General features: G+C 47.0%; 2 pseudogenes; both read left to right on the top strand.

Moving 5' to 3' along the window:
* Positions 1 to 7,509: 7,509 nt before the first annotated feature.
* On the top strand, positions 7,510 to 11,657 carry LOC142564441 (uncharacterized; annotated as a pseudogene).
* A 2,179-nt stretch (positions 11,658 to 13,836) lies between these two features.
* LOC142564440 (uncharacterized) lies at positions 13,837 to 14,951 on the top strand (annotated as a pseudogene).
* Positions 14,952 to 26,266: the final 11,315 nt, after the last annotated feature.

Raw genomic sequence — 26,266 nt, 5'->3', positions numbered from 1 at the left:
ATGAAACAATTTCCTTAACTTGTTCCTCACATTAGGAAGTTAACCATTACGCTGCACTTATAAAACCTGCTTTATTAAAGGCACAAAGGGAGTGTTAGGAACAACTTTGCAGTTTGCTCGCCAGCTAGGGTGCTCCTTAGACCATACGTGGTCATACATTATCATATAAAGCTTAGAGAGGCAGCCTTGTTGTGCTAGTCGGTACACGCACAGACCTTCATCCCTAAATCGGTAATGCATGCCGTCTGCTACACCTATAAATAGTAGCGAACAGTTCCCATGGCGGAATGCCCGATTGAAACTATATTTTATTGAGTGATCGCGTTTAGTAGGAAGAAATCTGGTTAAGCAAAGCAGTGTGCTCTAGTACGAAATGTCCATTGTTGATGCGATGAAAGTTATGACATTTTTGTTTAATGTGTGATCGTATACAATCGACGGCGTAAACTATTCGAAAGCTATTTCGATATATTCGGATTTTTTGAACAGTTACGATTCAATTTGTGAACCACATAGAAAAGTGACTGTTTTATTCGATGACCGAATCTAATAAGACAATATTTTATTTGTTATTCGAGCGTTTTCAATATTCTGACACCCCGTTAGCCTCCCAACTGCATAAAAACAAATGTACTACACGTGCGTGCTCTGATAATTTAAATGCTGAAGTCATCCGCATTCTCGACTCTGCAATACAGACTAGCGAGTTACGTACCTACCCCCGTATTCTGAAACGTGCATCCAGTCGCTACTACTACTAGTTCGCAGACAGCGACCACCACCTTGCCGTATATCAAAGCCGCTATGAGGTACGCTGAAATAGGAAGGCTATAGACTGAGGCTACCCGCTCACCAGCCTTTACTGATAAACAAGTGTGATCTAGCTCTTTCATGAATAATAATGATGATGAACGTGGTGATAAGTGAATTCCACTTTGAAACGTGGCGGCGGTAATTGCTACGGACGGACGGGAAAAACTAACGGGAAGTCGTGGCACACCGCAGGGATCAGTCTTATCCCCGTTCCTCTTTACTTTAGCGATGATAAGATTACCGGAACAACTTAATCAGATTCCAGGTCTACACCACAGTCTGTATGCCGACGACATTACCCTGTGGGTGGTTAAAGGTAGCGATGGAGATATAGAAACCACGCTGCAACAAGCTGTAGACACGGTTGAAAAGTACGTTACCGACAAAGGCCTCGCCTGCTCCCCGCAAAAATCAGAACTCTTCCTACTCAGAGCCCCTACAAACCGCAAATCCGACACTGCGCCATCCCCAGAAATCACTGTGCGAGCCGGAGGAGGCGCAATCCCGGTGGTGACCACCATCCGTGTACTAGGCCGCTTCATGCAAGCTCACGGGCGCAACGGCAACACAATTCATAAACTGGAAGCATGCGTTCAGCAGACGATGCGACTCATTTCAAGAATTGCCAACCGACACTCTGGCATGAAAGAAGCCAACCTCATAAGGTTGGTACAAGCATTCGTTCTCAGCCGCATCACCTACATCACCCCGTACCTCTGCCTCAAAGCGGCTGAGAGAGAGAAAATAGAGGGGATTATCCGGAGGGCCTATAAACAGGCTCTTGGGCTACCTATAAGAACGGCCAACGCTAAATTGCTAGCCCTAGGTGTGCACAACACCCTCGATGAACTAGTAGAAGCGCACCTTATATCTCAATACGAAAGGCTAGCTCAGAGTGCCGCCGGGCGAAACATCCTCCAGAATCTCGGCATCAACTACGAGTCGATGCAAAGCATTAAAGTAGACATTTCTCACGATCAGAGGCGCCATCTCAAAATTAATCCACTCCCTAAAAACATGCACCCCGAATTCCACAAGGAAAGGAGGGCCGAGCGGTCCAAAGCCCTACATCAGAAATTCCACTCCTTCAAAGTCGTAGTCTATGTCGACGCAGCAGAATACATAGAACGCAACTGTATGTCCCTTGCAGTGGTGGACTCCTCAGGTCAAATACGCGCTGGTGGTTCAATTCGCACCAGAAGCTACGAAACAGCGGAAGAGGCGGCTATCGCTCTGGCAATAGCCTCCACACATTGTCATTACATTATTAGCGATTCCAGAGCAGCAGTACGCAATTTTGCGAAAGGTCGGGTCTCGGCTCCCGTAAAACACATAATAGACACAAACCAACACCCACGACCAATCCAGATCATTTGGGCACCAGCACACTCCTCCCTACCCGGCAACGATGCCGCCCACACCGCCGCTCGAGGACTCTCCAACCGAGCACCCGGACGGCTCACGCTAGGGTCAGGGAGGGATCGCATGGTCAGTTACCAGGAAATAACTCAGCACTACAGGTTAGCCAGGGCAGTGTACCCGCCAGCACACAAATCGCTTAACAAGCGACAAGAAGTAGCTTGGAGACGACTTCAGACGAACACCTACCCCAACCCCGTAGCCTATCACTACTACTACCCGGACCAATACCCTAATACATGTAAGCATTGTAAGCAAAAAGCGGATCTATTCCATATTATGTGGTCGTGCCCAGCCGAAAATCACACAAATCACGAAATAAGTAGTACTGAGCAGTGGGAGGCCGTGTTGCTCAGCTCCGACCCTGACCTGCAGGCCAAGGTCATCGAGAGAGCTGAAGAAGACGCCCGGGCCCAGGGGCTCGTGGCTGCCTAACAACAAGGTCATCCGTCAATACCTTGTTTTCAAATAAAGTCTTTACTCACTCACTCACTCAACGGGAAAAGGACCTGCGAGGTTGCCAGCCCGGGCTGAGGCCACCCGGGCATTATGTGCGGTGAGGCATAGCCTTTCTACCGCTGCCCGGGCCCGCTGGATAGCCCATAAATGGTCGCGTAGTTCCGAGCTAGTCAGAGCGCTTAGCCATCGCTCCTCGAGAAGGCCCGGTTCTATCTTGTCCTCTACATACACTGATCTGATCTGTGTGCACTTCCATAAGATCTGTGCCATGACTGCTTGTTCGTGCTTGCAGAGCTTGCAGCTCGCGTCTTGGTATTGTGTTGAATTTATTCTGTTTAAGTGTACTGGGTTTCGGAACGTTCTGGTTTGCAACCTTCTCCAATCTGTTTCTTGAGACCTGTCGAGTTGTTTGCGGGGTTGTGGGTATGCTTCTGTTTGTTTCGTGTAGTGTGTCAGTATATCGTGGTACGTGACCAGTCTGCCCTGTCGTCTTTTATCGCTTCTTCGTCGTCGTCGCCTCCTCCGTCTTCTCCATCGCCTCCACCGCAGTCCTTCCCCCTTCCCCGGGGGTTACGGGGTGTTGGGCCGTCATTGTCCGTGCCGCGGTGGGTTAGTTTTCGCGCGGCTCGGTGGCCCTTCTCGTTGAGGTTGGGAGGGGCATTCATGGTTACTTCTCCCATATGTGCAGGGATCCATTTGAGGTATTTGGCGTAATTTTGCCGTTCCAAAAGTCTTCTGCTCTGCGGTTCAGGATTTTGGCCGTCTCGGTGGAGACCCTTTGTGAAGTTCCTAATAGCCGACTTGGAGTCGCTGATATTGATTTTTGTTCTGTATTGTTGCCGACCGTTGATTACAGCCAATGCGATTGCCGTTTCTTCCGCTGCCTCCGACGATCTGGTCCTTACGGAGCCCGCAGTCACGGTCTTTCCTTTCGTGCACACGACCGCCATTGAGAAGAGGGAGCTACCTTTGTCAGCGCCGACACCACCATTGTCGTCCGTTTCGGGGGTACCGCGCGGCGTCTACGAAGCGCACCCCCTCGCGCGCGCCGTGGTTTTTGATAATCGTTTTCGTGCGGCATTTTCTTCTCTCGACATTGTGCACGGGGTGCATGTTCTTCGGGATATTTCCCGTGTTTATTGCAGCTCGGAGGTCTGGGTGAATCTGCGTCTTGGGGCCGTTCATTCCGTGGTAGTTTATGTCGATCTTTTCCATGATTTCTCTGCCCGCCTTGGTTCCGGAGAGTCTTTCGAGTTGCGCTATCCTCTGTGCTTCCGCGATTTCCTCCAGCGTGTTATGTACCCCGAGCTGTAGTAACTTTTTGTTTCTTGTGTATTGGGGGAGACCCAGTGCTGTTCCGTACGCTTTTATAATGAGCGCGTTGATCTTGTCTTTTTCAGTCTTGTTCCAGTGGACGAGCGCCGCCACGTACGCTACGTGGCTTATCGCGAAGGCCTGAACGAGCCGTACGACGTTTCTTTCTTTAATGCCCCTGCTGTTGTTGGAGACTCTCTGTATTAACCGAATGGTCGCCGTGACTTTCTTTTCCAGGCGTGTTATAGTTTCCGTGTTTGTTCTCCTGGCTTCGGTCCAGAGACCCAGAACTCTAATCTCTTGGACCATGGGTATCTCCGTGCCTTTTCTTGTGGTTAATCTGATTCCCTTTTTGTGCAGTTCCGCTACGTCTCTGGACGGTTTGCCGAGCCTCCTGGGGCCGTAGAGCAGCCGTTCCGATTTCTCCGGCGAGCATTCTAGTTCGGTGCCCTCCAGATAATTTTCAATTGCCTCCACCGCCCCTTGAAGTCTGTTCTCCATATCGCCCTCATTTGTGTCCTTCATGGTCCAAATCGTAATGTCGTCTCCATAAACGGTGTGATTAATGCTTTCTACTCGCTCCAGTTTTTCCGATAGTCGATCATGACGAGGTTGAAGAGCATCGGTGACACGACGGACCCTTGCGGTGTGCCAGCGCTGCCCATGTCCATCTGGATACTCTCCTCCTCGTCCAGTCTGATTCTGGCTGTTCTTCCGGTAAGGAAATTTCGGATATAATTATGCGTTCGTTCGCCCGGGCCTAATTGCGCGATTCTTTCGAGGATGGCCGTGTGCTTGACCCTGTCGAAGGCCTTCTTTAGATCAAGCCCAAGTATTGCCCTCAAGCCCCGCCCCGTGGTGTCTATGACTTGCTCCTTGAGTTGTATCATGGCGTCTTGGGTAGAGAGCCCTCTTCTGAAGCCAATAGTTTTGCTGTGGTACAGGTCGTTTGACTCCAGGTAGCCGTTACCTCTACTCAGGCAAGCGTGCTCCATCACTTTACCAACGCAGGAAGTGAGAGAGATCGGCCGCATGTTCTGTATTTCTAAGAATTTACCCGGCTTGGGGATGAGGATCACGTCGGACCTCTTTCATTCGTCGAGTATCCCGCCGTTCCGCCAGCACTCGTTGGTGTAATCTGTCAAGCGGCTTGTTGCCTGGTCGTCCAGGTTCCTGAGCATCTTGTTGGTCGCTTTGCCGGGGCCCGGTGTCGACTTGGTCTTGATAGTCTGCAGGACCGACTTGATTTCTTGCTGGGAGAAATCTCTGTCGAAGTCCTCGTTGGGAGAGCCCGCGTAGTTCCGGTGTTCAACGGCTGGAGGTCTCTCAAGGTACAGCTTGACGATTTCATCACCTATTTCACGGATGTTTCCTTTGTCTTGTGTCTGAGCTTAGTCATTCCCGCTTTCGCCGCTGTCTTCGTTCCCGACGGGTCGAGCAGGTGCTTGAGGATCTTCCACGTCTTGCCCGTGTTGATGTTGCCGTCCATGGCGTCGCATACCTCGTCCCAATCCTGATTGCATAACCGGGCGCAGTGTGCTTCGATGTTCTTGTTTAGTTCCGCGATTTTGCGCCTTAGATTTCTATTGTGTTTTGCCCTTGCAGACGTTTTTGTGTGGATTTTTTTGCTTGTACGAGGTGCGCGATCCTGCTGTCCATCCACGGAGAGTTACCACCACCGTTGTCGTCGTCTTCGTGTTCGTGTGGAGCCCCCCAGTCGTCCCACTCCATCTTGGTCGTGGCCTTTTCTACGTCTCGTAGCAGCTCCCCGTTCCATTCTTCTATGTTTCTTATGGGTCCCTGTTCTTTTTCGTCTCTGATTTTGCGGAATTTGTCCCAGTCTACTAGTCGGAACTTATGTTTTATTCCCTTCGTGACGCGGGCCTCTCCTAGGGCTATGCTGAGTATCCTGTGATCGCTCCCCAGGTCCTCGAAGGTGTTCTCCCAGGTGATTCTCCCGGCTCTCTTGCATAGCGTTAGGTCTGGTGTGGTGTCCCTATGAAGGCCCGCACCCACTCTGGTGTGTGAGGCCGGCTCGTTGAGAAGCGTTAGGCCGGCCGTTTCTATGAGATCGGACAGATCTCTTGCCTTCTTGGACGAGTGTCCATATCCCCACTGCGTGTGTGTAGCGTTGAAGTCACCTCCGATGACGAGCGTGTTGGTCGATGGTCGTCGTTTCGTTAATTAAATCTTCGAAATTGCGTGTTACGCCCTTCTGGGACGGGCTGCTGTAGACATTCAGACGAAAGTGCTGCTCTCCTTTTTGCTGCGAGGCACGACTTCTATGAGGATGTGGCTAATGGGTAATTGCCACAACACTCCTTCATAACATTAGGTTCATAGACAACCCTAATGTCATTAAATAGTATGAGTTTTATTTACCATCCTGCCGGTGGCCACATACCAATTTTTATTCGGCATCACTGTGGTTCTTCTTACTTATGCGTTATCAATCTTCCCAAGAAATATGGCTTAGAAGAACTTTCTGTGGGCCTAATTGGTGCATAATTGACAAACATTTTTGAATGCGCAAACAAGGAAAACGGCACAAAAGGAAGGTCATTCACAGACATGCGTTTGTCCTGTGAATGACCTTCCTTTTGTGCCGTGTTCCTTGTTGGCGCTTTGAACAGCATTTGTCAATCTTCCCAAGTCTCTCTCACTAAAAAGTGGATGTAGGTGATGATGATGGTGATCGTCATTGGCCCTTAAAACGGGTGGGCTCGTGTCAGTGTACAAGCCGTGCTAGTCATTCACATTCCCAACTCTGTGCAAGCGGCCACTAAGACGCACCCCGGAATTAGCAGCGTCGCCCGTATGGTGGCGCCGCCCTTGGATTAAAGTAGCCACTATGGTTATTGCGTTTTAATGACCATGGCCTCTGAGGTCGGGCGCCGCGTGGTGTCCTTCAAGGAAAGTGATATTTACAGTGCGTGCCGTAAAATGTCATAAAATGTTGCTTGTTTATTCCAGGCATAAAGAGAGCGTCTATATGCTGACAGTGCCTCATGGCAATATGATGAAGAAATATTTCGCTTATTGGGACCATAGCGCTTAGGTTACGCGGACAAGGGAGAGCGAGAGCGACGGGCGCTATACTTCAATTGATTGTATTTCTGCTGTTATTGAATCAATTTGAAAATTTACGCGGGAAAACGCTGCCTTGACGGCGCTTCATGACTTTCAGTGTACCACCAAAATTTCCCATTGACCTTGGTGAAAGACCTTTTAACATACTGAAGGGAAGGGGCGACTTTGTTTCGAAACAACTACTTTTATTAGTTTCATTTCTTTTCTTCTCATTTTTGTTTTCATGCCATGACGAAAACGCTTAATTCGTGTAACGAAAAGGCGGACGTTAGGGCAAATATAATATACAGCAGCAGTATGTATGAGACGCGTCCCTCCTCTCCCCCAATGATGCGTTGGCAAAATTGACCATGCAACTGGCAGGGACACACTGCTCAAGATTGCTTTGAACCCAGCTACAATGGGAAAGCGGCGATGACTGCCAGTATCATGACACTTGAAGGGACAGATGTGCGTTCGTTCTCACTTGGTGACGTCGTCCAAATGGTAGTTTGCCAATTTACTCGCATAATGTTCGCACTTTTTATGGCGGAGTTTCATGCGAAGTTCGAGGTTGCGATAACTACTCGGGAAAAATTTTCCGCGAATTATCTAGGTTCGAAATAGAAATATTAAAAAGGAAGTGTCTGTTAATAGGCGCTCTCGGTCTTGCCGTTGTAAGCTAACATAAAATACTGTTATTTTGAAACAGCATTCATCATTGTGATAAACTTACAGCTTCTACACAAGCAGGAACTTAAAGGCTCTTTATTTGCAGTCAATAAATGAACCTAGAGTCACTAAACGTAAAAGAAAGTCGCACTTTCGCCCGAAAGGCAAAGCATCGATTGCAATAGCAAATTAGTGGACAGCTACACGAAGTAATGATAGTAGTCTTATTGGCCGTTTAAACTGGTAAGCATAGGCATACTAAATAAATTAACAAGCATGGTTTCACGCGCGCACAAGCAAGCATGAACACATCTCCCTTGATGACCGCGCAAACTCGCTATGAAAACGCTGGAGTGAGAAAGCGCGGCAGCAGCAGCGAGAGAATTGACCCTCATGCTACCTCTCGCATCAACGCCAAGCCGCGAAAACACAGCTCACGGTGGACTCTGTCCCTGCCGCTGACGGCTTTCAAGATGCAGTGGCCCGGATTAGAACGCGCCCCCTCCCTATCCTCGCCCCGAAGTCTTGCGGAGCCTTGGTCGCGCGGCCACCCGGGCACCCCCGGAGTTGAACACCTCCCCCCCTCCCTAACCTGCACCCGGAGCTCTGCGCGCGATGTAAGACGGCGCGCTTCCTTCCTGCTTTCCTCGCTTGTGTGCGCAAGATTGAGCCGCGATCGCCGGCTCAGCCTCGCACGCTTTCACTTGCATATACAGCATATGGCACGCAGCGGTAATTTTATCGCCCTTGGAATTTATACGGAACCTCACAGCTACGCCGACGGCAGAAATGTGCCTGGAGTGTCCATATAATTGCTACCGCTATAAAAATAAAGTGGCTCACCCGACCTGTTCAAAGTAGGCGTCAACACTGCCGTCGCTGACCGCTATATACGCACTGATGGTCACCTCACCAAGTCTGCATCATCACGGTCTTTGGCTTCCAGCTTGAAACCAGCCGTGCAGCTCCATATCATCCCACGCCGAAGTGCCGAAGCGACGCGAAGAAACATGCCGACGTTAGCTATACCCACGTGCGACTAAAGAAAGTAAGGCCGATAACACGTCATTTGTGGCTTGGATTGAATGATGGTTGAGTGCGCCGATAGTGTGCATCAGCATGACGCGTGACAGAAGGCGCTCGGCTATGCACTCCCACCATCACAGGCTGGAACAAGAAGACGACAGTCGCTGGAGCAGTTTTCAAGGGTGAGATGGTCACTCGAGGAAAAAAAAACAATATGCAGATCCAACGCACACGTTGGTATCTAGGTGACGCCATGCGTAACCTATATTCCTTCATTTCTGACCTATAGAAAGAAAACTGGCGCGCGCATGTGCTCTCGCGTAACCGTGCCACGCAATGCGCCAAATATTATATAAGCTTGTAGTTGTCCATTATTTCTTATTTATTTTAAATGTATCTGCCACTTCTTAGCCAGTTCCCCCTTGTGGGTATGTTCCCTAGTTTGGAAATCATAAACATTATGAACAAGCGGCAATCATTTAAAAGAGCTGGTTGACGTTAGCACTACACCGTCTCTTTATTTTTTCAAGAAGAAAGCTTCCTAGCACAATAAGTGCTTTCCACTTCTTGGCCAACTTCTTGGCCACTCTGGGTATTAGCAATGATCACAAAGATCTAGTTGGCGTTGGCACGAGAGAACAGTACCTGCGGTAGTGGTTAGAACATTGGGCTGCTTTGCTCAGGGGGCCCGCGGTTCCAATTCCGCCGCCGGATTAGCTTTATTGTTTTTTTTAAGTGAATGCAAATCTCATAGGCAAGAACCAGACAAGCGACCGACCGACCCAGACGAAACCATAGAACGGTAGCGAAAAAAGCATCGCTTTAGAAAATTCACCGACGATTACGATACTCCCTAATGCGAAATTTGAGCACAGCTCTGTGCGTGTTTCCGTTTCGCGATATATAGGCTGTCGCGGACAATCTGTCTCGTGGGGCACAATGCAAACGGAGCGAAGTGTGGCACGACTGCCTCGCTATATATATATATATATATATATATATATATATATATATATATATATATATATATATATATATATATATATATATATATATATATATATATATATGTGTGTGTGTGTGTGTGTGTGTGTGTGTGTGTGTGTGTGTGTGTGTGCGTGCGTGCGTGCGTGCGTGCGTGTGTGTGTGTGTGTGTGTGTGTGTGTGTGTGTGTGTGTGTGTGTAAGATCACGAGAGCAGCGCATGCGTGATACGCGGGCGCGAGTCACAGCAGCCGCCGCAGACAGACCTGCGCTCATGCAGTGCTGCGCTTTGTTTGCATGCTCGCCGAATGGCATCGGTGAACAGACGACGGCGCACTACTCTGGCGCCATCTCGTAGTGGTAGTCACCGCAGAGCCCGTAATTCGTGGCACTACGCTTTTCTTCTCAAGCTTTCGCCGTACCCTGCCCCTCCGCTTTCCGCCTCATGGTTCTGCTGCAACCTCCTCCTACACTTTTCTCCTCGCGCTCTCTTCGATGTCACCGTATTTCATCCCCCGCTGCGCTCGGAGTTCCTTCTTTCATCCTTCGCTGTGCCCGTTCGCTCGGTTACGCCGAGGGATGCCGACGCGAAACGCAGGAACGGGGCCTGAGAGCTGCGCTCTGAAAATTCTGGCAGAACGCATCTACGACGAAGTATGCAAACAGTCGAAACGGGTCATGTGTGAAGCGTGTACTTCAGCCGTAATCCTTTCATACTTCCCCCTGGACACGATGCGTATTCTGACAGCGCGGCCGTGAAGTCGGCGCGTACCAGCGGCACACACACTGTGACCCAAGTTGGCGTCAAAAGTTCATTGAACAGAGGCACATACTCAGTGGCAAATGCCCAGTGGCACATGGCCATTGGCTCCAGGCTAAAAACTCAGGTCGTCGAATAAATAGCTTGAGAGGGAGGGTACTAAGTAAGGCCAACCTGCTACAGCGAATAGCTAGCGAGCTTAAAGGAAAACTGGAAAAGCAGGCCGAGCTGGAAGAGCGGGTGGAGGCGCTAATGGCGCAGGTTCCGCGTAATCCCGGTTCGGAGCAGCGTCAGGCGGAGAGCGAGCACAGCGCGGAGTCTCAGGCAGAGGCACGTAATGAGAACAAAGGGTCATGACAGGAAGGGACACCTAGAAGCAGTAGAACCGCACACGGGAGCTGGCGGCAGCCCGAGGGCTCCACAACGCTACAGTGATGTAGTGCAGCAGGCTTCATGTGGGGCGGCACTTGCAGCAGCGAGCCCGTTGCCGCGTGACGGTGGCGGACAGCGGATGGAGGGCCAGCTAGCGCAAACTGGAAGGCAGAAATCCCAGGCTGGCGGCGAATGAGTTGAACGAAGAAGGGTACTGATGGTAGGGAACTCCAACGTAGCGAGGGTTGAAGAGGGGGTCTTTACAAGAGTGAAGGCAGAAAGGCGGGTGAAGGTGGAGGCCCAGTCTGGGAAGTGCATGGCTGACGCAATGACCACAGCTCAGGAGGTGGTATGGGACAACATAGAGGACGAGTACCTTGTCGGTATCCTTGCTGGTCTCAACGATGTGCTCAAGGAAAGGAACCAGAACCTCAAGAGACAGTAAGAATTTGGGTTGCGTAAACTCAGAGGTTCAAAGAGGTGTCTGCGAAGGTGCACGTGACCATACGCACAACCTCAGAGGTCCAGGACAGTCTAGCGGGACGGAAAGAAGTGTTGTTGAGGCTAACCGTGTCATTAGGGGCCTGAGCAGACGACTTGGGTACGGCGTAATGGAGGTAAACTGGGATGTGTACTAGCCTGGCTCCGACCCTTTTGTACAGAATGGCGTTCACTACAGTGATGCCACAGGCAGGAGGGTAGGTAGTAGGATAGGCCGCCAAGCAACAGCTTTCTCGGGGGGACCCAGAGCACTGAGGCTACCAGTGTAGACAAAGGTAGACCCGGAGAGGCCAAAAGATTCAGGAAACGTACAATCTGTAGGAGAAGAAATAGACGCAAGTACAAGTTCCAAAGTAATTCATACATAGGGTATATTAATATGCAAAGTGGCAGAAATAGGATGAAGTGGGAGAATATCGACGAACAGTTAAGGCAGGAGGAGCTGACGGTATACGTGTTTGTGGAGACACATCTTAAGGACATGGAGCAACCACCTTGTAATCCTGAATATGCTTGGGAATATTGCAACAGAACTGAGGGCAGCAGGAAGGGGGGTGGAACTGGGACATTCAGTCATAAAGGTACGAATTGGCAAAGGTTCAAACCAAAATGCAAGAAACATTTATGGATAAAAGGGAAAGCGGCAGGGGAGCAGACAGTCCTTGGATTTGTATACCTGTGAGCAGGGAGAAATGTCAAAGAGGAAAACAAAGAAACGGCAGAATGCATAGCAAGAGACATTAATTAATGAGCTAGGAGGAGGGTGCGGGGCAATTACACTAGGAAACATGAACGCACACATAGAATATGTAAACGGGTACACAGACTCAACAGGAAACATGCTGCTGGATATGCGTGAAAGGCATGAGTTAGTTGTACGTAACAGTGCTGAGGAGTGTGGAGGGCACATAACATTGGAGGTAGAGAGCCTGCAGTCGACGAGATATTATGCACTAATGTCACATAGGATGCATGATAGGCTAATGAGCGTAGTTGAATATGGCTCCAGAGGTCTGGGTAGTGATCACAAACGCATCAAGATAACTTTTAGTAGTGAAACGAAAGTAGGAAGGAGACAAGATGAACAACTAGGTGAGATTTTTTTATTGGGAAAAGGAGCTGGAGTAGTAACCCAACAAATTGAGGAAGTAATTTCTGAGGATACTAAAATAGAATGGACATGCGCAAATTTAACAGGGCTATTTGAACTAGAGCTTGCTAAAGTACGAGTCAGGCGAAAGGGAAAAGGCGGATACCCAAGAGCTGGTGGGATCAGGAAGTTAAGAGGGCCATAGAGAAACGTCAAGAAGCATCCAGGGAACACAGATATTCTAAGCAGAGAGGTGAACCAGAAGCTGAAGTAGACAGAAAATGGTATAACTTCTTAAACTGTAGGAGGGAAGCATCCCATTTCATCGATGAGAAAGTTAGAAGAAAGGGGACCCAATGGTTGTCAGAAGTAAACAAAAAGGATAAAGAAGCACCTGATAAATTTTTGAAACATCTCAACTCCTAGAGCAATAAGACGAGCCTGGAGCGGAAGTTTATTGTTACAGCTCAAGGTGTTCTGTTAGAAGGAGATGAGGCAATGGAACATATAAGAACGATGATGACAGAAAAATGTAAACAACAAAATGTTACATATGTACTCCATCAGACGAGGATAGACAGGTTAGTGCAGCGGCTCCACTTGAACAAAGCGAGTGGTTAAGGGCAGTGAAGAGGGTTTCTTGTAGCTCGTCGACAGGACCTGATGGCATCCCAATTATGTTAATCAAGACATTGGGCCCAAAATCTAAGCAAGCATTAAGAGAGGTACTTAGAAAAACGATAATGGACAGTAAAGCCCCCGATGGGTGGAAACTAAGCAGGATGAACGTGATATATATGGGAAAGGGGGACAAAGCCGACATAAACAACTACCGTCCCATAACAGTGACGTCAGTGGTTTACAGAGTAGCGATGCAGATTGTAAAAGACAGACTGTAGGCATAGGTGGAAAACGAGGAGGTGCTGGGGAAACTACAAAATGGGTTCCGGAAACAAAGTAGGTTAGAGGACAATCTGTTCTCATTGACGCAGTGTATCGAAATAGCAGAAAAGGAACAAAGGGCCTATGGCTAGCACTTCTGTATATCAAGGGAGCCTATGACAGCGTAATCCAAGAGGATTTGTGGGACATACTGGCCACACTAGATGCGGAAGATCGAGTAACTAATTTTTTATAAAATATCTGTAAAAGTAACAAGGTTCTTATAAAACGGGAAAGAAAGGTATCTCAGTCTGTAGAGACGCAGTGGGGGCTTAGGCAAGGGTGCCCTCTGTCACCTTTGTTGTTCATGTTGTATCAACAAGGATTAGAGACCGAATTAGAGTGGAGTGGACTTGGCTTTACCCTTTGTTCTTTTCAAGCAAGGATAATGGATTGAACAGTCATTAACAGGACTGATGTACGCGGACGAGGTTGTACTTATGGCAGACAACGAGGAAGATTTACAGGGATTGATGGACATTTGTGGTAAAGAGGGAGTTAGGTTAGGTTTAAAGTTTAGTAACGAAAAATCGGCAGTCCTGATTTTTAATGATAATCAGGGCAGCGAGCATAGGGTACAGGAGGTTACGCTGGATGTAGTGGATAAGTACAAATATATTGGCGTGTGGATAAACAATGAGGCTTAATACATATTGAACATGGAGGATATGTAAAGACTAAAGGTAGCAGAAATGCAGCTGTGATAAAAAATATGGCACTGTGGAATTACAATAGGTAGGAGGTGGCGAGTGGGACTTGGAAAGGAGTGATAGTTCTTAGTCTGACTTTCGGCAATGCGGTCCTGTGCATGAGATCAGAGGTTCGAATAAGGTTGGAAATTAAGCAAGGGGGGGGGGGTAGGTAGGCTCGCTTTGGGAGCACACGGAAATACACCAAATCAGGGTGTGTAGGCTGACATGGGTGGACATCATTCGAGGGCAGGGAAGCTATCAGCAAGATAGGATTTGAGGAGCGACTGAGAGAAATGGCGGAAAAGCAGCAGGCAAGGAAAGTTTTCAGTTACCTGTACATGAGGAATGTTGACACAAAATGGAGGAAGCGAACCAGAAAATTTTCACGCAAACATATGGACAACAGCAGGGGAGCAAGCCAAGAAACATTGGTTAAGAAAAATGTTAAAGTAACAGAGAGGGGTCTGTGGAAAACAGAGATGCAAACGAAATCCGCACTGGCAACATACAGAACTTTCAAGCAGGAAATTGCCAAAGAAGATATCTACGATAAGTCTAGGGGAAGCGCTTTGTTGTTTGAAGCCAGGATGGGAGCATCGGGGACTAAGAAGCGAGTAAAGTGCCAAGGGAAAGACACGTTATGCGGTGCACGTGGAGAGGAAGAGGAAACGGCTGAACACCTGATACTTTTCTACAAATGGCTTAACTCTACAGTTCAAAGCAACGGGGCGGACTTCTTCAAAGCATTGGGGTTTAGAGACAGTGCAGGAAAAATAGACCTTAAGCGGGTAGAAATAAGCAAACAGAGGTTATCTCATTGCTGGCTAAGATCAAGGTAAGAATGAAATTTCACTCTCCACTAAGTACAAAATATATTACTAGTCACGGCTAAGTGGTGTGTGCCGCCGCCCGATTTAAAGGGTTCAGCCTTATCCATCCATCCAGCCAGCCATCCAGTGGACAGGTGTAAAAAGGGCAGGGAAGGGCAGGCGGTTTTGGCTAACGTCACAAACATCTAGTTAGAGGAGGCGCTGGTCCAGCAAAAATATTGCTGTCTGAAGCTTCGTTCTACCAGCTTTGGCGGCGCGCCGAACACGATGAGAAAAACTTCACTCGATTTAAGCTTTCCATACGAATAAATAGATGTCTGTCTGTGTTTCTGTATGTTGTAAACTCAGTTCCCGACAGCATTAAGTCCACCTGGCTTGTACGAAATTTGTAGGCACATCCTGCTTCATTCACCACTGACAATAATAGCCAGTGTGAGCTTACTTGTTTGAAGTGTTTTTTTTTTTGCCAGTTGAGGCCTCTCGATCACCTGGCGACATAATAAAGATATCTGTAGCCATGTTAGAGTACCGTACACACGAATGCCGCTCCAGCAGCGGTAACGAAACGCCCAATACCAGCGAGCAAGCAACGGAACCAGCCCCACCAGCCGCTACCACAGCGGCCATAATGCCACAGAACACCTATACAAACTTAGAGAAGGGAAACTGTACCTTCCACAGTGCTACGGAAATAAGCGTAACGGTGGCATCGTGAACTAAAGTATGTGACCACGAGTGGCGCTGTACAACAGGAAAAATGTGAATGTGAAGAATGTGTGAATGTGAAGAATGTTAGAATGTGAAGACGTCTATCCAGCGGTCGATTTAGGCACCACTGGCCTCCTTGAAGCCCTTGGGTTCAGCGGGAGCAGTGGTAAAGCAAACAGGTCCGCAATAGACATCAGTAAGAGGCGATTGGAGGATTGGTGGAAGAAAAGTAGGGAAACGACAAAAGACGGAGACGGACAAAAGCACAGTTCGCAATAGGGTATCAGAAAATTTGGACGTGGTAGTTCATAGTGTTTTTTTTTCATTGGTTAACTTAGGTAGGATATTAGGCAGCATAGTAGCAAGAGCTTGGTGGCGCAAGCCACCGTCCCGTTCCAAAGGGGACGCTCATAACATCCATCCATCCGGAAACGGTGTTTTGCACAGTTTACCAGGTGTTCTGCGGCTTTACTGGGTTTCTGGCTGCTGCGCCTCGATCGTGCTCCCGCCAGTTTAGTTGCTGTGTGGCAAACGTAGCGCCTACATATTTATGTAGGCGCTACGTTTGCCTCACAGCAACCAAACTGGTGGGAGCACGATCGAGGCGTAGCAGAATACATGTAGCGCTGAGTCATATCGAGTTAAGGCACACTCTGAACTGACTTTTAAGGGCATCCCGAGCGGTTTTTCGTTTTTCGGCGGCACAACTCGGGGCACCCCGAGTTGTGCCGCCGCGCTCCAGCTGTTGCATTTCGAGTAGGGCTACTGACAGAATGCGGTTTCCAGATGGCACGATGGCCTCGACTGGAATAAACGCACACGACACCAAAGATTGAGTAAGCCTGAAAATATTTTATTTGCATCTTACAAGTACAACAAAAAGCACACGTATCCGCAAACGCATCCACACGCATCCTACGAATCCACAAAACGCGGTTACATAGTCAAGAACATAGTCAAGAAATGGCTCATTAATAAGGGTAGCACAAACGCACAAGAAAGAAGACCTAAGCTACAAAACGTACGGTCGGCTGCTAAGTATAATAATTTCCCTGTCACCGCGTGTCACTTTTATACAGCATCTTTACAGCGCTACCAGGCCGGGTAGTTTGGCGTTAAGAACGCAACAGCTTACGGCCGTCAGCTGCCTCTTCCTTACGGGCGTCATAATTATCCTAATCTCCGCATCAACGTCGTGCAAGTCCGCATACAGGTATCTGTATCTGAACCATATGCCAGCTTAATAGATGTGTAGTGAAATTATGATAACCACTGCGTCTTATCAAACGTATTGGTTTTGCAAATGCGCATTACAGCTGACGGAACGACATGCTGTAAGTGAAGCACAAGAGAACAAGGACAAAAGGAGGATACAACACTTGAAGAAGAAATGAAGAATTAGTAGGCGTACAGCAAACAAGCGATGACGGAGAACACACAATGATGCATCGGGTGTTCTGTGACATCGGTTTGCGTACTTACGGTGTTATGGAGATCAACGGCATAAAAACGTACCTTCAAGCGTACTCCCTCAACCTCCGCCGCATTCATTATGATAACGCCTAAACAAAATGAGGCACTATTCTTTGCCAAGAGTAGACCTTTTTACAGCAAGTCTATGTAATGACTCGCAGACAAAACCAGCATGCTTTCGAAAATGTTTTACCGCCGTAGTATTCGAACGCCAACGGCCAGGAAACACATCGATACCAATAGGTTGTCGGTTGACGGTGGTTAATCAAGCACAAAAACCTTGACGCTATGACTAAAAAGCAGCTTCAACAATCAAATTTTAAAAAAATCAACTGCCTATTTGCCTGAGGTAAAAAAGCATCCTTAGACACCTCGATTGTTCATGTCAATGGTTTGTGTAAATTAAAAAATTCAGCGTGTTCAGCGCCCCTAGCAGAGAAAGCACAAATTAAAGTATTCGACCGAATTACAGTAGCTCCACTTGCGCGCTTACGCTGAAACGCGCCTCGATTGATTTTTCGCCCTCTGTGGCCATTTGTTGAACTTGAGAGTGTGCGAAACCTTCCTACGTAATGATGATGATGGTAGTTTTGATTTTGCCAGCGCCATCTCTTTGTCGCGTATTTTGATTTATGACGCCACCACTACTTCTTTTTCGTTGCATTGTGGAAGGTACAGTTTCTCTTCTGTGCATATTATAGGTGCTTTGTGGCCTTGCCCACTACATGGCCTCCGAGATTGCGCCCGTCGTATACATATAACCATGGCATACGTACAACTGAAATCAAACCTTTAATTCATCGTTTTGTTATTTTCAAGAGCCCCTCCATGTCCCTAGTGTGGTTAGGTTTGTATATAACTATACGTGTTTTATACAGAGCAAGTAACAATCTTTAGAAGTCGGCTCACTCAGTCGTCTGATTTGCTTCTACATCGGCCCTCACAACCAGTAGCAACACAGGACGTGTCTGAGCGAGCTGCAGTGAATGTTAAAACGCCACAATGATCTCCTCTTACATGACCCTCTTCTCAATCTTGGCGCATGGCCTATGAAATCGGGCAGTGCACGCAGTCGACCAACGTTTACAGATACTTTTTTAGTTTCCGAAAACCCCTGCCTCGCCTTGTGGTAGCAGGCGGCCCGCTGCCGCTCCCGCCACCGCAGCGCTGCGGTCTGCCTTTTCGCGAAGCATGCGAGCGTCGTCTGCTGGATCCCGGCGCGGTTATGGTTGTTTGTCGCGGCGCTCGGCATTTGCATGGGGCTCGCTGATTAAAGGAACCGCTTTGCTCCACAGCTTGTCATTCTCTTATATACCAAGAAGCAAAATGGGAGGAAGGGTACACAAGCTGTGTCTCGCTGTAGTCTGAATAAAAGGTGTTAGTCCTGCAGCCCTCCTGTTGATTGAAATAAAAGCAAATTCCTGGAGGGATTTTCGACGCACCGCGCTTGAACCGCGTGATGCATATAAACACACCTTGCCCTATACGGCAGTTGAAATTGAGTCTTTGTAGCCGCGTGGTCACACACAATTATCAACTGTCGCATAATCGGCGGCGCGTCATAAGCGTTACACCATCACTATCCATGGGCAGAACGGCTTGAGTGCAGTTAAAGCTCCAAGCTCGCACATTTTTCATGTACTACCATTTACAAATTTCGTCGACCAATGCAGCATTTCGCCAAATTTCATGCACGCTCATAGGCAGCTATCTTTTCTTCAAAAAACGATATTCAGTTAAAGCAATGCCCGTTCGCGCCGAATTGTTGCCCTCTTCATACGTCAGCTACCTACACTCTCAGGCAAAGTTACACCCTTTGGGGTGTATCTCTACCACACAACAATAATCGTCATCTGCCTTGCTTGCGTTTCCTTTCTTGAAAACGCCGCGACCGCTACTTTCCTGTCGGGAATGCTATCATGCTGATAACGCGCATGCCGTTCGTTACTGGAAAGTACCGGGCTCGCAGCGTTAAAGAAGGAAACGCATCAAGGCATATGACGATTATCGTTGTGTGGCAGAAGGGGCACTTTTGGGGTGTAAACTTTTCTCAGAATGTACACTCTTAAAACGGTTGCACCCTTTGGGGTGTATATTTGTCTCGCAACAACAATCGTCATCTGCCTTGCTTGCGTTTCCTTTCTTGAAACTCGGCGCTCGCTACTTTACTGTCGAGAATGCTGTGTCATGCTGATAACGCGCAAGCCGTTCGGGACGGGGAAGTACCGTGCTCGCAGCGGTAAAGAAAAGAAATGCGGACAAGACAGATGACGATTATCGTTGTGTGGCAAGTATAAACACCGAAGGGTACAGCTGTTTTTAGAGTGTATAGCTAGCTCTTTGAACAGTACCCAAACAATCTTTAAGAATGTACACCCTTTGGGGCTTATATTGTCCCACAACAATAATCGTCATCTGTATTGCCCGCATTTCCTTTCTTTAACGCTGCGAGCTCGGTACTTCCAAGTACTCCCGGTACTTTTAAGAAAGTAGCGAACGTGGCGTTTTTAATAAAGGAAAAGCAAGAAGGAAGATGACGATTATTAGAGTGTTTTAGATTATAATCTAAAACGCTCTAATAATCGTCATCTTCCTTCTTGCGTTTCCTTTATTGAAAACGCTACGTATGGGACGCAAGAAGTTGGGCCCCCCTAGCGCTTGGGCCCCATGGCCTTGCGTCCCCCTAATCCAAAACTCTCTATTGTTGTGCGACGAATATGCACCCAAAAGGGTGCAACTGCTTTATGAGTGAAGTTCACCTTGAAAAAAAAAATACAACTATGGGCTGTCCAGAGGGCCCACGATGCGGCGGTCGGGCATGGCCTGACTGTCCCAACGTGTGAGCGGCCCGCAGCGCGCTGAGTCGCGCACCTCAGGACCTTCATTAAAGTTTTGCATCCATCCATCCATCCATCCATCCCAAGTTTACCATTGACGGGAGTACTCAGAATGTAAACTATGCCACTTGTACTAAACCAAAGCGCTCGTCACGAGCACACAACAGCCAGTGGTTCTCCCCAAGAATACCATTAATGCTTGACATTTTCACGCTCCCGCTGCGCTTTAAATGAACGGTCGTTTTAGTGGTATTTCATTCATGTGAAAAGTGTATGCCTGTAACAAAACGGAAAAGATACTTTCGACTTGGAATTTCAGGCAGCGCATGCACTCGGCCTGATTTCTCCTGCTTGCATGCTCAAGCGCAAATTACCTTTATCTTGACGACCTTCGATTTTTTGGGTGGGAACAAAAGCAGACGGGAACGACTGGAAGCAATGAACTGTGCACTTCTTTATGCATGCCCATGCACCGTGCTCACTTTCGACGACGTCACCGCTTATGGTATGTGATCTCATTATGTCACCTTCCTGGGACTGTACATCTTAAACCTTGCATCATTTCCCCCAGACCTTTCTCCGCGTAGGAAATCGCTCTTTGCTATTTTTAAAGTGACTACGAGGGTCTGATAGCGGGAGGAATTATGTATGTCATTTGTAGGACATTTCCTGTACCTGCTGGTGTAAACAGACACGAAGCACGTCGGCATGTTGTTGTCGTGAAGTTGTATAACATGACGTATAATATGACACCAGGAGTAAGGTTTATCTCAGGAGGCGAAAAAAAGTGGGCCCACAGAGTACGCGCGATATCAACACTCGGCGACCCACGCGTCGCACGTACTCGTGTCTCCGCGTGCGCATAATTTGTACCGGACATAGAAGACCTCGACAGACGGCCACGTGCCCGCGGATAGTGAGAAGGCACACAAAGAAAATAAAAAGTTCGGCTGCATCTTGCATTTCTGATATTACGTTTTCTGATGTAAAGAAACAGCAACCTGACGCCGCATGGAAAGTGCTAAATAGGGTTCTCGGTCGCGAAAGTAAAATGGAAATGCCCTCAAAGTTAACGCAGAATAACCGTGACATAGTGGGTCAGGCGCTTGTTGATCATTTTAACCAAGCGTTTCTAGAACATGCTCTTCCAGATAGTAACCTACAGGTTATCAGACCGTCAAGCAATTGCCCTGCTGAGAGCTTTGCTCTGCATGATATAAGTGAAGCTGAAGTTTATCAAACATTTCTAGGTCTAAAGAACAGTAAGGTTTTAGATATAGACAACCTACAAATAAAGCCCATAAAATATGTTATCGAATGCATTACACCTGCGCTCGCTCCCATATTCAATCTCGCTATCCAATCAGGTCAAATTCCTGACGCACTGAAACGATCGAAGGTGACAGTCGTTTACGATGGGGGCAATAAAAATGAGACAAAATATTATAGGCCAATATCTGTGATACTAATTTTTTCTAAAGGCTTAGAAAAAATATGTTTTCTCGACTGACTAACTTCTTTGACAAAATAAATCTTCTTTTCGACGCGCAGTTTGGTTTTAGAAAAGGACGCTCTACTGAAACAGCTTTATTAACTCTTAAAGAAAGTGTCCTACAAAACATTGAAAATAAACATATAACTCTCGGCCTTTTCGTAGATTACAATAGAGCATTCGATTCACTTAACCATAACATACTTATACTAAAACTCTCGGACTACGGGGTTCGTGGTAAGCAGCTCGAACTATTCCGTTCGTACTTAGCCAACAGGACTCAGTGTGTGTACATTGACAATTACCATTCATCTCCCCTCGATATAAAATGTGGTGTCCCTCAAGGCAGTATTTTAGGTCCTCTTTTGTTTAACGTATACATAAACGATAATTTCCGTATTGACACAAGCTCAAAATTTATCATATATGCCGATGATAGCCCTATCCTACTCTCCGGAACTGATGAAGCCGATCTAGCGTTAAGATGTAATCACGTCCTTGAAAAGCTCGTATCTGGTCAAATTCTAACTGCCTCAAAATTAACCCAGCTAAAACTAAGGTACTTTCCTTCCGTGCAAAAAATAAAGTAATTAATTTAGAACAGGGTATGTGCTGCGACGGCCACAGGATCGAAATCGTTAATGAATATAAAATTCTCAGAGTAACATTTAGCTCAAATCTCGCATGGGACTCGCATGTTGACAACTTATGCAAAAAACTATCAATGACCACAGGAGCTCTATCGCGTTGCCATGCAATTCTCCCAGTGGAAGCAAAAAAAAAACAAATTTATTCTGCATTGTTCGCTTCCCATATTAATTACTGTAGTCTCGTATGGTTGACCACTACACAAAGGAATATTACGAGAATTTGTTTATTACAAAAGGAAATTGTTCGCAATATCGCAAATATTGATTATTTAGCTTCCACAGAATATTATCTTAGGTTGTACATAAGAAAAATACAACATATGTATGAATTTCGTGTTTTGCGTTCATTCTATGTGTCTTCACCCACTTTTAAAAACTTTATTAGGACAATAGCACTGCTTCAGCAAAAAACCACTGTTCGTACACGTTGTCTTGACTTTTGGATAATAGCACGTTTCCGCACTTTTTACAAACTGCAGTCTTTGAAATATAATCTTCCGTTAATCCTCAACAAATACAAACATATAGTGAAGCCCACACTAGCACCACTTCATCAGCTCTTTAAATAAAATCATACCTACCACTATTGTCGTGAAGCTACGTACATTAATAATTCTTCTTTTTTTAAAAAGAAGCCAAATCCTCCTCTGTCTGCTTGTATTTCACATTGTAGTGTTTTTAGAATGTGATATCTTTTGCTGATGTATTATATGTGTTTGTGTGTATGCATGTGTAATACACGTCATTTTCCCCCTTCCTTTCGTTATATTTGACTTTTTTTATACATTCTTTTTTTCTTCTGTGTATAAAACATTATATCTAGTATTGTGTATTCTTAGTCTTACAGTGTATTCTTATTCTGACGAACTGTTATTTTCTGTTTCGTATGTTTTTGTTTAACGGTTCGACGTGCACGTCGAGGTCATGCCCTGCCTTGAATATGATGTCCGGGCCTCTGTCAAGCTGCAGACCGCAGCTTTTAGCCCTGTCAACCACAAAAACTTGTTTTTGGAAACAAAGAATTTGAATTTGAATTTGAATTATTGTAATACGTGAAGGAGAAAGCCTGCTATACACTTGGTAATGCATGAAGTTATACGATCGGAGGGATCAGACTTCTTGCAAGACATAACGAGCCATTAGTATGGCGCAAACTTGTGCTATGCCGTCGTATCGTCGCGTTGCAGCTTTCGGAGTTTGGCTTCTTCGGCTTGTTTTCGACGCTTAGCTGCGGCTTCGCGCCACCGCATAGCGAGGTCAGACTTGCGCGAACGAAATCTCTCTTCGACTTTACGTTGCATCCCCTCAGCAGCGGCAAGCAGTATACTCGCGGTCGAAAGCCTTGCTCCCACCGCTTCCTACGCCGGACCTCGTTTCTCACTTGGCGAGCACACTCGGTCGTAGCGTACTTCCGAGCGGGGTATGCACTGCCTTATTTATGGTTCGGATGCTTGTTTTTAGCTTATTCTTTATTGAAACGTTTGCTGTTCTGTGTGTTGTATGGATGATTTCAATTAATGCATGCACTATTCACTTCACGTTGCTGGGCGCTTGTAGCCTCTAGCCCGAAGGGAGTATGAGGCATTGCTCACGGGGGTATGAGCCACTGCATCTTTGCTTGGTTACGGGGGTATGAGCTATTGCTGATGATTATATTTTTGTACCACTCGACTAGACGGCGCGTTTAAGGCTATCGCCTTACAAATAGGCTACCAGCACAAGACGCAGCGCAAACAACCGCAACCAGCGAGCACAAGCAGCGCCGCTCACTTGGGACAAAGCGAGACTGCAGCGCCCTCAGAGCCCCTAGGAAAAGGTAGCGCCCAGGTCGAGAGGAAAAATTGCGAAACTATAGGACTATTCATAAGCTATGCTATCGACAGCGTGCGCCGGCCATCCTCGGAGGTCATAATCCTGGAAAACGAAACCGGAACCAGCTGTAGAGAAGAAACTATTTTTTTACGATGCTCTGAGGCTTGCGAGTATTGCGAGTATAGAGTTAAAACATGTTGTTGCGGAATGAATGTAGCACTAACAATATGTTAGTGCTACATCTTCCCGAAGCACTCCCCCAAAAGTTTCACGTAGATATTTCATTTTCGGCTCCTTATGGTGGCGTGCCACTCAGCAATTTGAAAGTATTTATTTTATTCGTTACTGCACGTAAAGGATGTTAGGAATGTTTGGAGCACCTTTTCCTTATATTTTCAGAGCTGAAATTGGTGAGGCAAGTCTTCACTGCAAGTGTTTGTTTTTTCTGTCACTGCAGTTTTTTCTGACCTGCAAGTTCTGTTAAAGTGCGGCTATAATTGGAATTAATGCCAGTGCATAACTACTGCACATGACCGGCAAATGACGGTGCAAAGCCCTCGAAGACAAGCAGGAAAAGTTTGAAGGACTACCAATGAGGATAATCGCTGGAATATGGCGTTTCTCGAACTCCTTTGCGCATGTTAAATACGGCCATAGAGTTTCATACTAAATAAATTTCGGTATGGAACTTTTAATATAGCAAGTTGAAATACGTTAAAGCTCATTGCTTTCTCTAGGTGGCGTTGTGAACATAGATAACTGAGAAGTTGCACACCGCTTTAAATGTTGTATTAGTGTGGTGGCACACGCCACCACACCGTTTCCGAGGACAATTCACTCACAGTCTTCAACAAGTATAGTAGGCTGTGTCCTACTACAAATTGATCTGAGCATAAGATGCGTGACATTTCTTCTTCGAAATACATGCGTTTCGCTCTTTTAGCTTTCCAGAATCTGCAAAATATTAACGACCCCTTTTTCATCAAAACAATCAAGAGAGAGGGAGAGGCATCTTTATTTGTCAGAAACAATCAAGAGAGTTAATAGTTGTCTAAAAACTTAGAGTGACTGTGGAAGAAACACAACTTCAAAGATTTCCATTTGGACGAGTGCGTCCTATATGTGCATAAGTACTCAGTCAGGTTTTATTAAAACTCAAGTACTTGTAACCTAGTTACGTTAGCCATACATGAATATTGTGTGGGTACCCGGTGATACGAGTTCAGCGCTAATGTTTTGCGATGGCGACTCGCTGAAAGGGAACATCTATTGCAAATAATGTCAGCGCAGTATTTTACGTCTACTATGTGGCAGGATTATCAAGTGCGCGGGTTCAATAAAAATTATTCGGACAAGTCGGGCCAGTAACCGATGAGTGACGCGATAAAGACGTACAGAAAGGAAGGCATGGACGGCACCCAGTGGCGTAGCTAGGTCGTCTGCCACCCGGGGCCCACAGGTCTTCTGTCACCCTCCCCCCCCCCCGGGTTGTAGTCGAGGAAGGTGAGGATATCGGCAATTTCCGGGTGTCTTCAGACGTATATGACACCCTCCCCCTCCCCCCTCCCTTGCTACGCCACTGATGGCACCTGCGCACGTGTCGCCCATGTCTTCGTTTAGGTACGTATTTATCATGCGACCTACACTACGAATCAGTACCAAGTCTCGCAGCTTTCGGTTCAATAACTGACGATTCCATGCATGTCAGTAACCGACGAAATTGAATCACCTTGTCGCCGTAAGGACTTCACGCCACTTCAGTGCCGTTCAAACACCCCGAGTAATTTCATATGCGTGGACATTTCGGTACTCGTTGTCGCATTGGTGCTGTAATTCATTTAAAGTACTAAAATAACAGTTCTAACTTTTTTTTGCTTTCATTGAAAGTTCTCGATCTCGAAGACCTTGAAAAATATACTAGGAGTCCTCCGAGTGCCCTAAAGAATTTGCTATAATGGTTTATCTGCAACCAGTTTCGGTCTTATTTCTCAGGTCTGCAACGAAGGAATTAATGGTCAGGAGAGCATTGCGCAACACGACCGAAGCACTGCGATCCGGCTGCCTCACGTAGATTGCTGACTGACCTAGGCTGTACCTTCCTATCCAAAGTCATCGACGATATCCTGTACTGCTGATCCACGCGGCACAATATCACCAATTCATATCATCCTCACACGAACGGGCTCACCGAGCGCTTGAATCAGACCTTAACAGACATGCTTTCAAAGTACGTGTCGGCTGACCACCGTGATTGGCACCTTGCACTACCATACGTGACATTCGCATATAATCCATTTCACCCCGACACTGCTGGATACTCTCCCTTTGACCTTTTGTTCGGAAGGGAACCAA

Source organism: Dermacentor variabilis, chromosome 11 (genome assembly GCF_050947875.1).
Source record: "Dermacentor variabilis isolate Ectoservices chromosome 11, ASM5094787v1, whole genome shotgun sequence".
Lineage (NCBI taxonomy): Eukaryota > Metazoa > Arthropoda > Arachnida > Ixodida > Ixodidae > Dermacentor > Dermacentor variabilis.
Note: the sequence above shows the minus strand (reverse complement) of the source record. Positions and strands in the feature narration are given on the sequence as shown.